The sequence below is a fragment of the Magnolia sinica genome, chromosome 17, assembly GCF_029962835.1.
Source record: "Magnolia sinica isolate HGM2019 chromosome 17, MsV1, whole genome shotgun sequence".
NCBI classification, from domain to species: Eukaryota; Viridiplantae; Streptophyta; class Magnoliopsida; order Magnoliales; family Magnoliaceae; genus Magnolia; species Magnolia sinica.
The window spans coordinates 51198287-51209827 of record NC_080589.1 but is presented as its reverse complement, the minus strand read 5'-3'; positions in this window follow the sequence as shown (position 1 = coordinate 51209827).

The window sequence follows — 11541 nt, the reverse complement described above, 5'->3', positions numbered from 1 at the left end:
GTTTTCGGTTTAGGTTTAGGTTATAGGTTACAGGTTTAAGTTTAGGTTTAGGTTAAAGTTATAGGTTATAGGTTTAGGTTTAGGTTTAGGTTATAAGATATAGGTTTAGGGAATTAAGAATAGGTTAGGTTTAGGTCTAGGTTTAGGTTTAGGGAATTGAGTTTAGGTTATAGGTTTAGGGAAAGGTTCGGTTTAGGTTATAGGTTTTGGGATTTGAGAATAGTTTTAGGTTATAAGTATATGTTTAGGTTGGGTTATAAGTTAAGGTTTAGGGATTTGAGTTTAGGTTATAGGATTAGGTTTAGTTTTAGTTTTAGGGATTTGAGTTTAGGTTATAGGTTTAGGTTTAGGTTCTAGGTTTAGGTTTGGGTTTTGGGATTTGGTTTTGATTATATGTTTTGATTTAAGTTATAGATTATAGGTTTAGGTTTTAGGTTTTGGTTTTAGGTTTAGGTTTGGTTTAGGTTATAGGTTTTGATTTAGGTTATAGGTTAACGGTTTAGGTTATAGGTTTTTGGATTTGAGAATGGGTTCGGGTTTAGGCTATAGGTTTTGGCTTTGGTTTAGGTTACAGGTTTTGGTTTTGGTTATAGGTTATAGGTTTAGGTTTAGGTTTAGATTATGAGTTATAGGATTTGAGAATGCATTTGGGTTTAGGATATAGGTTTTGGTTTTGGTTTTGGTTATATGTTTTGATTTAGGTTTAGGTTATAGGTTTAGGTTTTAGGTTAAGGTTATAGGTTTAGGTTAAGGTTATAGGCATAGGTTAAGGTTTAGGTTTAGGTTTAGGTTATAAGATATAGGTTTAGGGAATTGAGAATAGGTTAAGGTTAAGGTTTAGGTTCGGGTTCGAGATTGGGTTTATGTTTGGGTTTTCAAGTTTAGGTATAGGTTTAGGTTAGGGAGTTAAGATTAGGATTAAGTGTAGGTTTAGGTTTAGGTTTTAAGTTAAGGTTTAGGTTTAGGTTAAGGTTGAGGTTTAGGTTATAGGTTAAGGTTTTAGGTCATAGGTTTTGGTTTAGGTTAAGGGTATGGTCCCTGCAAAGCAAATACAGATATAAACACGGCCATCCGACACAAATGCCAGGCCCTTCCAATGCTGTCCATAAAAAATGGACAGCTTCATCATGGTCATAATAGCGGTTCCCTCTTTCCAGGGAACCCCGCTCTTCCGAATAGCTCCGACGCACATCCGGGTCTGCTCCATTAATTTCGATCAAATACATAAACACGGCCTGTCCAAATGGCCAGGCCCCTCCAATGCTGTCCATAGGAAATGGGACGACTTCATCATGGTCATAACGGTGGTTCCCTTTCAAGGACCCCGCTCAACATCCGAATAGCTCGACGCACATCCGGGTCTACTCCATCAATTTCGAGTAAATACATAAATATGGCTGTCCAAATGGCCAAGCCACTCCAATGTTGTCCATAGGAAATGGACTGACTTCATCATGGTCATAACAGCAATTCTCACCTTTCACGGACCCCCGCTCAACATCCGGATAGCTCCGACGCACATCCGGGTCTGCTTATTTAAATAAAATGGATTATCAAGATCATTTAAATAAAATCAGGTCCAATCAATAATCTGACCTGGAGGATTCTATTAGCATTGTTGACGGCACCTCGAATCTTGTTTTAGGGCCTAGAAAGTCAAAATTAGATACAAAAATTAGAAAAACCAAAGAAATTTAAGAAAGATAGTCAAAGTCCATGTGAATGAGCACAAGTATGCACCTACATATGAATTCTGAAAAGCTATTGCATATCACAAAAAATAATAATAACAATAATAATTAATAAATAAATAAATAAATAATAAAAAATCCTTGCGTTTGGTTATTCAACAAAATGGGTTAGAATGAATTCATTTACCTAATTCATGGAAACCGTGCATTTGGATATTCAACAAAATTGAATTGTAATAATTCAATTTGGTTCAATAAACTCAGATTTCTAAGAAGGATTTAATGGTTTTAAATCCATGGTTTTCTGGAAAAGGTCCATTTCCTGAACGTCAAATTCAACGGGGAAAGTAACATGGTTAATATTACTTTTCACAGGGCAAAGTTTCAATTATGTCTCTTCTTTACCTTCCATTTTTTTCTTAACAAGAAAATCCATATTTACTAATATTTCCATTTTTCTATTTTTCAAAAGAATGAGTTCGGACTTCGAAAGCGTCAGCTCCAGCACTCGTACTTTCAGCCCAAACCCTAACCAAGGACTCCAAAATTACCAAGTACTCATAAACATTCATTGCAAGCATTTTCTGTCCATGTGCATGACGACCATATTGTTAAAATCAATCCTCTTATTTTCATTTACAGAAACTAGTGGATGACAAATTATGTGTAACTTACAGAGACGGTTCAGCCACTTGTGCAATTAGGGAAGGTTCAAAAGGGCCAGATTTTCACTTTGCAAACCTTGAAAATAGAAGGCAAAAATGCATGATTTCAACTTTGAAAGCAATCTCGATCGCCTGCAAAAATGCAATTTGTGTTCTAATTTGACCATTCATCAGATAGCAAAAATGCAAAAATGATTCCCACCATCAGATAGTACACATGCCAAAGATCTGACCATTCATCAAGTAGTGTAAACTGTGAAAATGCCTAAAGCAGTTATCGGGGGAAAAAAAAAAAAACCATCTAATATTGTAGCATAATTGCAATGAATTACCTCTAATGTCCTCAATAGCTGTCTTTAAAGAAACAGAGAGAAGCATCATCAATGACAAATATGAAACAAAATCCTTCAAAGTACAATTTTATGAATTATTTAGATGAGGAGAATCCAGATAAGCAGGTTCCATGTAGAGTGATTCCATTGTTCTCTGTTTATGTCTGCGACCTTAAACCACACATGAGAAAATCAATGGTGCTTTCTCACAATGTTTTCATGCAATTTCCATAGAAACTTACCTGATCAATGTCCTCACAAACAACAAGTTCCTCATGACCAAATGGATACCTATGAGGCACAAACACACCATCTATTAGCTACAGCCATGAACACACCATCTATCAGCTATAGCAGGAACTTAGTTGAGTAATTCCAAGCCAAAAAATGCAGGAAAAAGGTCACTTGAAAAGTTTACAATGAACCAAAACTCGAATAAAGCTTTCGACAGTGATCTCGTGTAAGCATCAGTTGTGGTCCACTACTGAGTGGATCAGACTGATTTTCAAGATGAGGATTACTCATTTGCAGCATGTTGGCAACTAGACAACTAGCTAGGTGGAGTTGGTTATTAGTTACCAATACATGTTACTGTTACACAAAAGTTACATAACAGAGGAATACTACTTGCAGCCACAAGACATGAATGCCCACATGTGCCATCTTTGAACAGATGTATTTGCCATCAATCTGTCTCCATGCAGTGTGTAAAGTGCAGCAGTATGTAATTGTTAAGAGTGCCAGTGCCTGACATACTGTTCTTCATAGATTATCATCTATCTAATGGTTACAGAAAGGGCCAAAGAATACAAATTTGGAAGAAATAAAGTATGTACCTGATTGGAAAATAATGAATTCGAGACTATGACAGGAAACTTCTCAGAATTCAGTAAGCATGTAGTTGTTAGTCTCATGTCCACCACTTGACCTTCAAAAGAAATTAGGCATGTTGAAAGTTCATAAACCATACATGAGATGCAAATTCTATACATTGTTTTGTTTCTTTCTAAAATTCTGAGGAATAGGATGCAACCACTTGTAACAATAGTGGAGTTCTAAAATTCTGAGGAATAGATGCATGTCCATTGAAATGGTTGTTGCTATCTGCTCCAATACCAAATCAGTGGAATAGGATTGCAAATGATAAAATGAGATGAAAACAATTATTACAAATTAAACCTGAAATTCCTCGCAAGCAAGCATACACAATCACACTTAGAATACCAATCTGGAAATTGTCATGGGTAACTGCTCTAAGAGTTGTACTAATCTGGAAATTGTCATGGGTTACTGCTTTAAGAGTCACCAGATTGTGTCACGTGAGCTTGTGATATATCTGAAAATTGCCTATTGCCTGTAATCAATGGATGATACATCACTTATAATTTTGTTTCACCGATTGCTCTAATAGATCAACATCTGAATCTTAAACTTGAAAACCTTTATGACCTTATTTTACAATTAATCCAATGCATATATACCAAAAAAAAAAGTCAATCCCGTTTTGTAAAATCAACCTAAACCTCTGGATTAGTAGAAAGGTTATCTTGCCTGCAACAAAACTAGAGAAGAAGTTCCCATGCAAAAGACCCTGATTATAACACAAGGCACAGTATAACATATTTTCCTGAGGTGGTTGCTCATGAAGGTATTCTCTATTTCTAGTCTTCTTACAATCAAATCTTCTGGTTGAAAAAAAAACACATAAACCAGATCTACAATCAATAATTAGAACCCTAACATTTTGACCAGATCAAGCTACGAAGGTAAAAAAAAAAAAAAAAAAAAAAAAAAGGCATGATTAAGCCATAAACATCCTAAGATCTGAGCCAAAGTTAGGGCAAAAACACCCCTACTACAGTTGATGCATCTCCGATTTGAGGCAGTTTCATAAGACCTACTACAGGAGATGCCTATATTCTTAGATTGAAAATTTCAAACTGCCCAACTAAGCAAAATCAAAATTATTATTATAAAATGCTCAGCAATACACAGGCGTTTAAAATCTAATGAAAAGACATCTAGTAGATTTAACCAGATCATCGAAATTGTGGGTCTCATAACTCATTATGAGTGGAGCATCTCAAAAATCACACTGATCAAGCAATCCTTACTATCTGATTGATGGCTATCAAGTAGATGGTCAAAAGTAAATAGTGAGTGGTCCAAATTTGAAGGTGTTAGAAATGGGAAAAAAATAAAATTACATCATCATCACAGCTGAATATCGAGTGTGCGTGTGGCATGAGAGTGTGGGGTTGTGTGCGTGTGTAAAAAATTAAAAAAAAAAAAGAAAAAAAGAATCCCATATAGGCTGATTAGGGATTTCGAATCCCAAATCCAGCAATTAGGGTTTTCTGATTCGAATCCCCAAATCAGAAATTAGGGATTTCAAATCCCAAATCCAGTAATTAGGGATTTCTGATTTGAATCCCCAAATCAGAAATTAGGGATTTCGAATCCCAGGTCCCATATTGGGGATTCCAGTCATATACCCCATAATCCAGTTGAAATTAGGAATTTTTTTTTTTGGATTCGAATCAGTCAATTAGGGATTTTGAATTCGAACCCCAAATCCAGTTGCCAGATTGGGGATTTCAATCTGGAATCAGATTGGGGATTCCATTTTAATCCTCTGCTTGAGCATCAGTATAACATTTTCAATGCAAATCCCTAATCAGGTATTTTAAATTGCAGAAAGCAACAGCAAGAAGGGAAAAGGTTTACATCATACCTGAGAATCGAAGATTCACAAGCAACGGAAGGCCCTTGATCGCCATCAGCAGTGGCTTCTTAGGGTTCGATCCGTCGTACACCTTCAGCTCCTCCTCCGTGATCTCCCTGAACTGGACCGGAGGCGGCAGAGGCTCCATCTTCTCCTCGTAATCCCTCGACCTCTGCGAAGGAGGTGGAGAATCGAAGAAGTTGGAGATGGCATAGTAGAAGGCCATCGCTAGGGCTAGGACCATGAAGAAGGTAGTCGGGGAGAGGCCTGTGTAAGCTGTGATGGAATCTTTCAGGATGGCCCACAGCTGATCGACGGTTGAGACGAGTAGCCATGGCCGGATTTCAGAGAGAGAGAGAGAGAGATTTCGGGCGCGAGAGAGGGTTTGGGTTTTGGGAGGGGCGGGCGCGCGAGAGGGATTTGGGGTTGCTGGAGATGGGCGCGCGCGGGAGTGGGTTTTGGGGTGGAACGGATTAGCTACTCCCCCTGTGGTCTGTGGGCCCCACCATGATGTATGTGTTTCATCCAAACCGTTCATCCATTTTTAAAGATCATTTTAGGCCTTCATTCTAAAAATAAGAGGGATATAAATCTTAGGTGGACCACACCATAGGAAAACAATAATGATTGGATATCCATCATTTAAATCCTCCTATGGCCCACTGTACTGTTTATCTGACATCCATTCTGTTGATTAGGTCATAAAGGCCGAGATGAAGGGAGAAAACAAACATCAGCTTGATCCAGTACTTTTACGGCTCCCAAAAAGTTTTTAATGGTCGACATTCATTTAACACTTTTTCCTGTAATGTGGTCCACTTGAGATTGGGATATAACTCATTTTTTTGTAATATTATAAAATGATCTATAAAAATAGATGGACGGCATGGATGAAACACAAACATCATGGTAGGGCCCACAGACCACTGAACACAAAAGTTGAGAGGGGTTACCCTCCATTAAAACATTCATAATTATTTTTTGGGCACACATATATGTGGTTCACAAATCTAGCCCATCCATTATATGTGTGCCACTTGGATGAGGGGTCATACCAAGTTTCAGACGCATCCAAATTTTAGGTGGGGCCCCACTAAGTGCTTTTATATGTTTTAGGCATGTCTACATGTGATTTTAGATGGTATGGCCCAGCAGAGTTCTGTATATGGCTGATTTTTAGGATATCCTATAATTTAAAGGGGACCCATCAAATGCACGGTGTTGATTTTTGACACACGTCATGGTGGGGCCCACATAGCTCAACCTTATGGGAGTTCCCATGAGCTCGACGAATAGAACATTTTCCATATATATATAAAAACTTATGATGTATTTGTTATATTCACACCGTCCATCCATTTTGAGATATCATTTTAAGTCACGAGCCAAAGAATGAGACAGATAAAAATCTGTAGTGGACCCCACCACAAAAAACAACGGGAAGGTGATTCCCACCGTTGAAACTATCCTAAGGCATATCGTAATGTTTATTTGAAATCCAACTGGTTCAAAAGTAAAAATAAAAATAAAAAATGGTCATGGGGCCATACATCATGGTGGGGCCCACACAGCCCAACCACCAGCCATTGGATGGTGTAGGGGGAGTAGCCAATTTGTTCCACTTATTTGTGGTGTGGTCCATTTAATCTTTGAATATGATTCATTTTTTAAATAATTCTGTAAAATGATCTCGAAAAATGGATGAACGGTGTGTGTTGATCCCAAATTTTCGGTAAATCCAAAACTCAAGTGGACTATGCCACACAAAACAGTGTGGAATAATGATTTCAACCTTGAACGTTGGATCTGCCCCGTCAATCAGATGCACCATTCCATGGTAGGCCACAAGCTTAAAAATAAAGTCAATCCATGACTTAGGTGGGCCACACTACATACTATAGTTGAGAGGGTTACCCTCCCATTAAAACATTAACAATCATTTATTGGGCCCACCTGGATGTGGTTCATAGATCCAGCCTATTCATTATGTGTGTCCCACTTGGATGAGGAGTCAAACCAAGTTTCATACACATCCAAAACTCATGTGGGCCCCACCAAATGCTTTTGTATGTTTTAAGGATGTTTTCACATAGTTTTAGATGCTATGGCCCACCTGAGTTTCATATATGATTGATTTTTGGACTTAAAGGGGACACATCAAATGCATGGTGTTGATGTTCTACACACATCATGGTGGGGCACACACAGATTAAACTCATGGGAAGTTCCCCCGAGGTGACCTTATAGTACCATTTTACTATTTTAGGTAACTCTTTCATGGGTGTTACTCTAACCGTGTAGGGCCCACCTTGATATGTTTTATGTAATTGAACCGTCCTCATATTTTTTCCATCATATTTTAGGATGTGATTTCAAATCATAAGAACTCAATAATCTCAAGTGGGTCATACCAATCAAAACAATGATAAATAACTATTAAAAACCTTTTGAAGGCCACAAAAGTTTTGGATCAATTTGATCTTTATAATTTACCTTCATCTAGATCTTCTTTACATTATTAACAAGTTGGATTGCAAATAAACATTACTAAAACCTTACGATGGGCTCTTTATAATTTTTAATGGCGAGGTACTATATTCTCATTCTTTCCAGTGATGTGGTCCACTTAATGTTTAAATCTACATAATTTTTTATAGCCGGCCTAAAAATGGGTTGGAGAAACATAGGGCGGCAAGGATATACAACACATCATCAAAATCTCACTTTTGTTATCTAACTTTACAATTTTTCTTGTCAAAATACAAAATCTAGTTTTCTTTTTTTAAAAATATATTTTATTTACAATTTGTCAATTTTTTCACAATTTTGTTGATTTTTTAAATTTTCTTTTTCAAAATATCATTTTTAAATCTCACTTTTGTTACATAACTTTTCAATTTTTCTTGTCAAAATACAAAATCTAGTTTTCATTTTTAAAAAATATTTTTTTACAATTTGTCAATTTTTCACAATTTTGTTTAATTTTTTCAATTTTCTTTTTCAAAATATCATTTTTTAAATCTCACTTTTATTATATAACTTTTCAATTTTTCTTGTTAAAATACAAAATCTAGTTTTCTTTTTAAAAATATATATTTTTACAATTTGTCAATTTTTTCACAGTTTTGTTTAATTTCTTAAATTTTCTTTTTCAAAATATCATTTTTTAAATCTCACTGTTGTTATATAACTTTTCAATTTTCTTCTCAAAATACAAAATCTAGTTTTCTTTTTTAAAATATATATTTTTTTACAATTTGTCAATTTTTTTTCACAATTTTGTTTAATTTTTTTTTAATATTTTTATTAAATATCATTTTTTTTATCGAAATCTTTCTTTTTTCAAAGTTATCAATATTATTCAAAGTTCTTAATTTTTTTTTTTTTCAAAATCTAGATTTTTATAAAATAATTTTTTTTTTAAAACATTGTTAATTATTTTTTCTAAGCTTGTTAACTATTTTTTTTTCGAAATTCATAATTTTTTGGTTCTTAATTATTTTTTCTAAGCTTAACTATTTTTTGTTTAATTTTTAGTTCTTAATTATTTTCTAAGCTTCTTAACTATTTTTTGTTTAATTTTTTCTTAATTATTTTCTAAGCTTCTTAACTATTTTTCTAAGCTTCTTAATTATTTTCCAAGCTTCTTAATTATTTTTGGTGCTTCTTAACTATTTTTGGTTCTTAATTATTTTCTAAGCTTCTTAACTATTTTTGGTTCTTAATTATTTTCTAAGCTTCTTAATTATTTTCTAAACTTCTTAACTATTTTTTGTTTAATTTTTTCTTAATTATTTTCTAAGCTTTTTAACTATTTTTTGTTTAATTTTTTGGTTCTTAATTATTTTCTAAGCTTCTTAACTATTTTTTGTTTAATTTTTTCTAAGCTTTTTAACTATTTTTGTTTAATTTTTTCTAAGCTTCTTAACTATTTTTTGTTAATTTTTTCACAATTTTGTTTAATTTTTAGGTTCTTAATTATTTTTTCTAAGTTTCTTAACTATTTTTTTTCGAAATTCATAAATTTTTTTTCGAAATTCATTATTTTTTGGTTCTTAATTAATTTTTTTTTAAAACATTGTTAATTATTTTTTCTAAGCTTCTTATTCAAAGTTCTTAATTTTTTTTTCAAAATCCTGATTTTTATAAAATCAGTTTTATTTATTTATTTTAACATTGTTAATTATTTTTTCTAAGCTTTTTAAATATTTTTTTTTAGAAATTCATAATTTTTTCTAACCTTCTCAACTTCTTTTTTTTTTGAAATTCATTATTTTTTTTTCTAAGCTTCTCAATTATATTTTTTTGAGCATTAGAGACGGTTAAGGACCGTCTCTAATGCAGACGGTCTTAGACGGTCTCGAAAGACCGCTATAAGACGGCTAAGGACCGTCTCTAATAGGGACGGTCCTGAACAGTCCCTAATAGAGACGGTCATTGACAGTCCCTAATAAAGACGGTCATTGACAGTCTCTGATAAAGACGGTCCTTGACAGTCTCTAATAGAGACGGACTTTACCAGGGCTATAAGACGGCTAAGGACCGTCTCTATTAGAGACGGTCTTTGACCGTCTCATATTATAAGTAAAAGACGGCCAATGACCGTCTCTAATGCAGACGGCCAGTGACCGTCTCAGATGACTGCATATAAGACGGACTTCGACCGTCTTAAATGATTTGTAGACGTTCAACATTTTAAGACAACATTAGAGACGGTCAAGAGCCGTCTAAAATTTTAGAGATGGTTTACGGCCATCTCTAAATCGTCTTTAAACCAAAGAATTTTGGAGATAGTCCACAACCGTCTCAAAATCCGTCCTTTATTTTTTTCCATTTTTCATGTAGTGTTATAGGCTTAGGTTTAGGTTAGGTTACAACAAGTCTACTACAGGGTGGGTATTCACCCTAGGAGGTGCAGCTATATCTTGGAGATCCAAGAAACAGACTTGCATAATGCATTTGACTATGAAGTTTGAATTTATAGCCCTGGCTACAACAGCCAAAGAGGCTGAGTGGCTAAGAGATCTTTTATTAGAAATCTCTTTCTATGTAAAGCCTATATCGGCTGTGTCACTATATTGTGATAGTGAAGTCACATTAGCTAGAGCCTATAGCGGCACTTATAATGGTAAGTCTAAACATATCAGTCTTCGACATGATTATGTCAGACAATTGATTCGAGATGGAATCATTGTTATTTCTTATGTAAAATCGAGCAATAACCTGGCAGATTCTTTTACTAAACCTCTATCGAGAGAGGTAGTAAAGGCTACATCTAGAGGGATGTGGTTGAAACTCTTCAACTAAAGTTCCACTAGTGATGGTAACCCAACTTAAAGTTAGAAAATCTCTAATTTTGGGTTTAATGGGTAAGAATAAGTCACTGATATGTAGAAAGTTTTCAGCACTAAATTATAAAACCTCATCCATAATAGATAAGTGCTGAGCGTTACGAAAGAGAGTTGAGTCTTAGAACTCTTAATGAAATCCAGTCTATAGGACAAGTGTCTTATAGTAACAGAGACACTGGAAGGATTTCACCTATATGAACGTAGAGATGGTGTCGTCTCTCATTAGAGTTTAGAGTTTTCTCTCGGGATCGTTCACGAATTAGGATAAGCACATGGCCATTAATTGTGCTGAGCAAGATTGTGGGAACTCTAACAAACACATAACGAATATGTGTGTGGTATTTTCGATTCTGTTATCTAGGAATAATTAGTTCAAAGTTGCAGCTACCGGTCATTTCGACAGAGTTTTGAAACACTTCTACTAAGGAAAGATTAAAATCGAAAGATATCTTTCTTTATACATATAAGCTGATTATTCTGGCAATATTGTTTAACCGAGAAAATAATTTTATAAAATCAAGTGGGGGATTGTTGCAAAAAATATTGATTTTTATAAAATATATTTCAATAATAAAATAATATATAATATATAAAAAAGTTATTTTGAAAAACACTTTTCTGTGGGTTTTTGGGAATAGTCCCATATGGAAAAGGGAGAGAAAAATCTGTAGTTTATATGAAGGATTTAGAGTATTATAATATTTACCTACCTAGTCTGTGGACTATGGACCTTGCGTGTTCCAGTGCGTAGCACTAGAACACCCGCGCGCGCGCTCG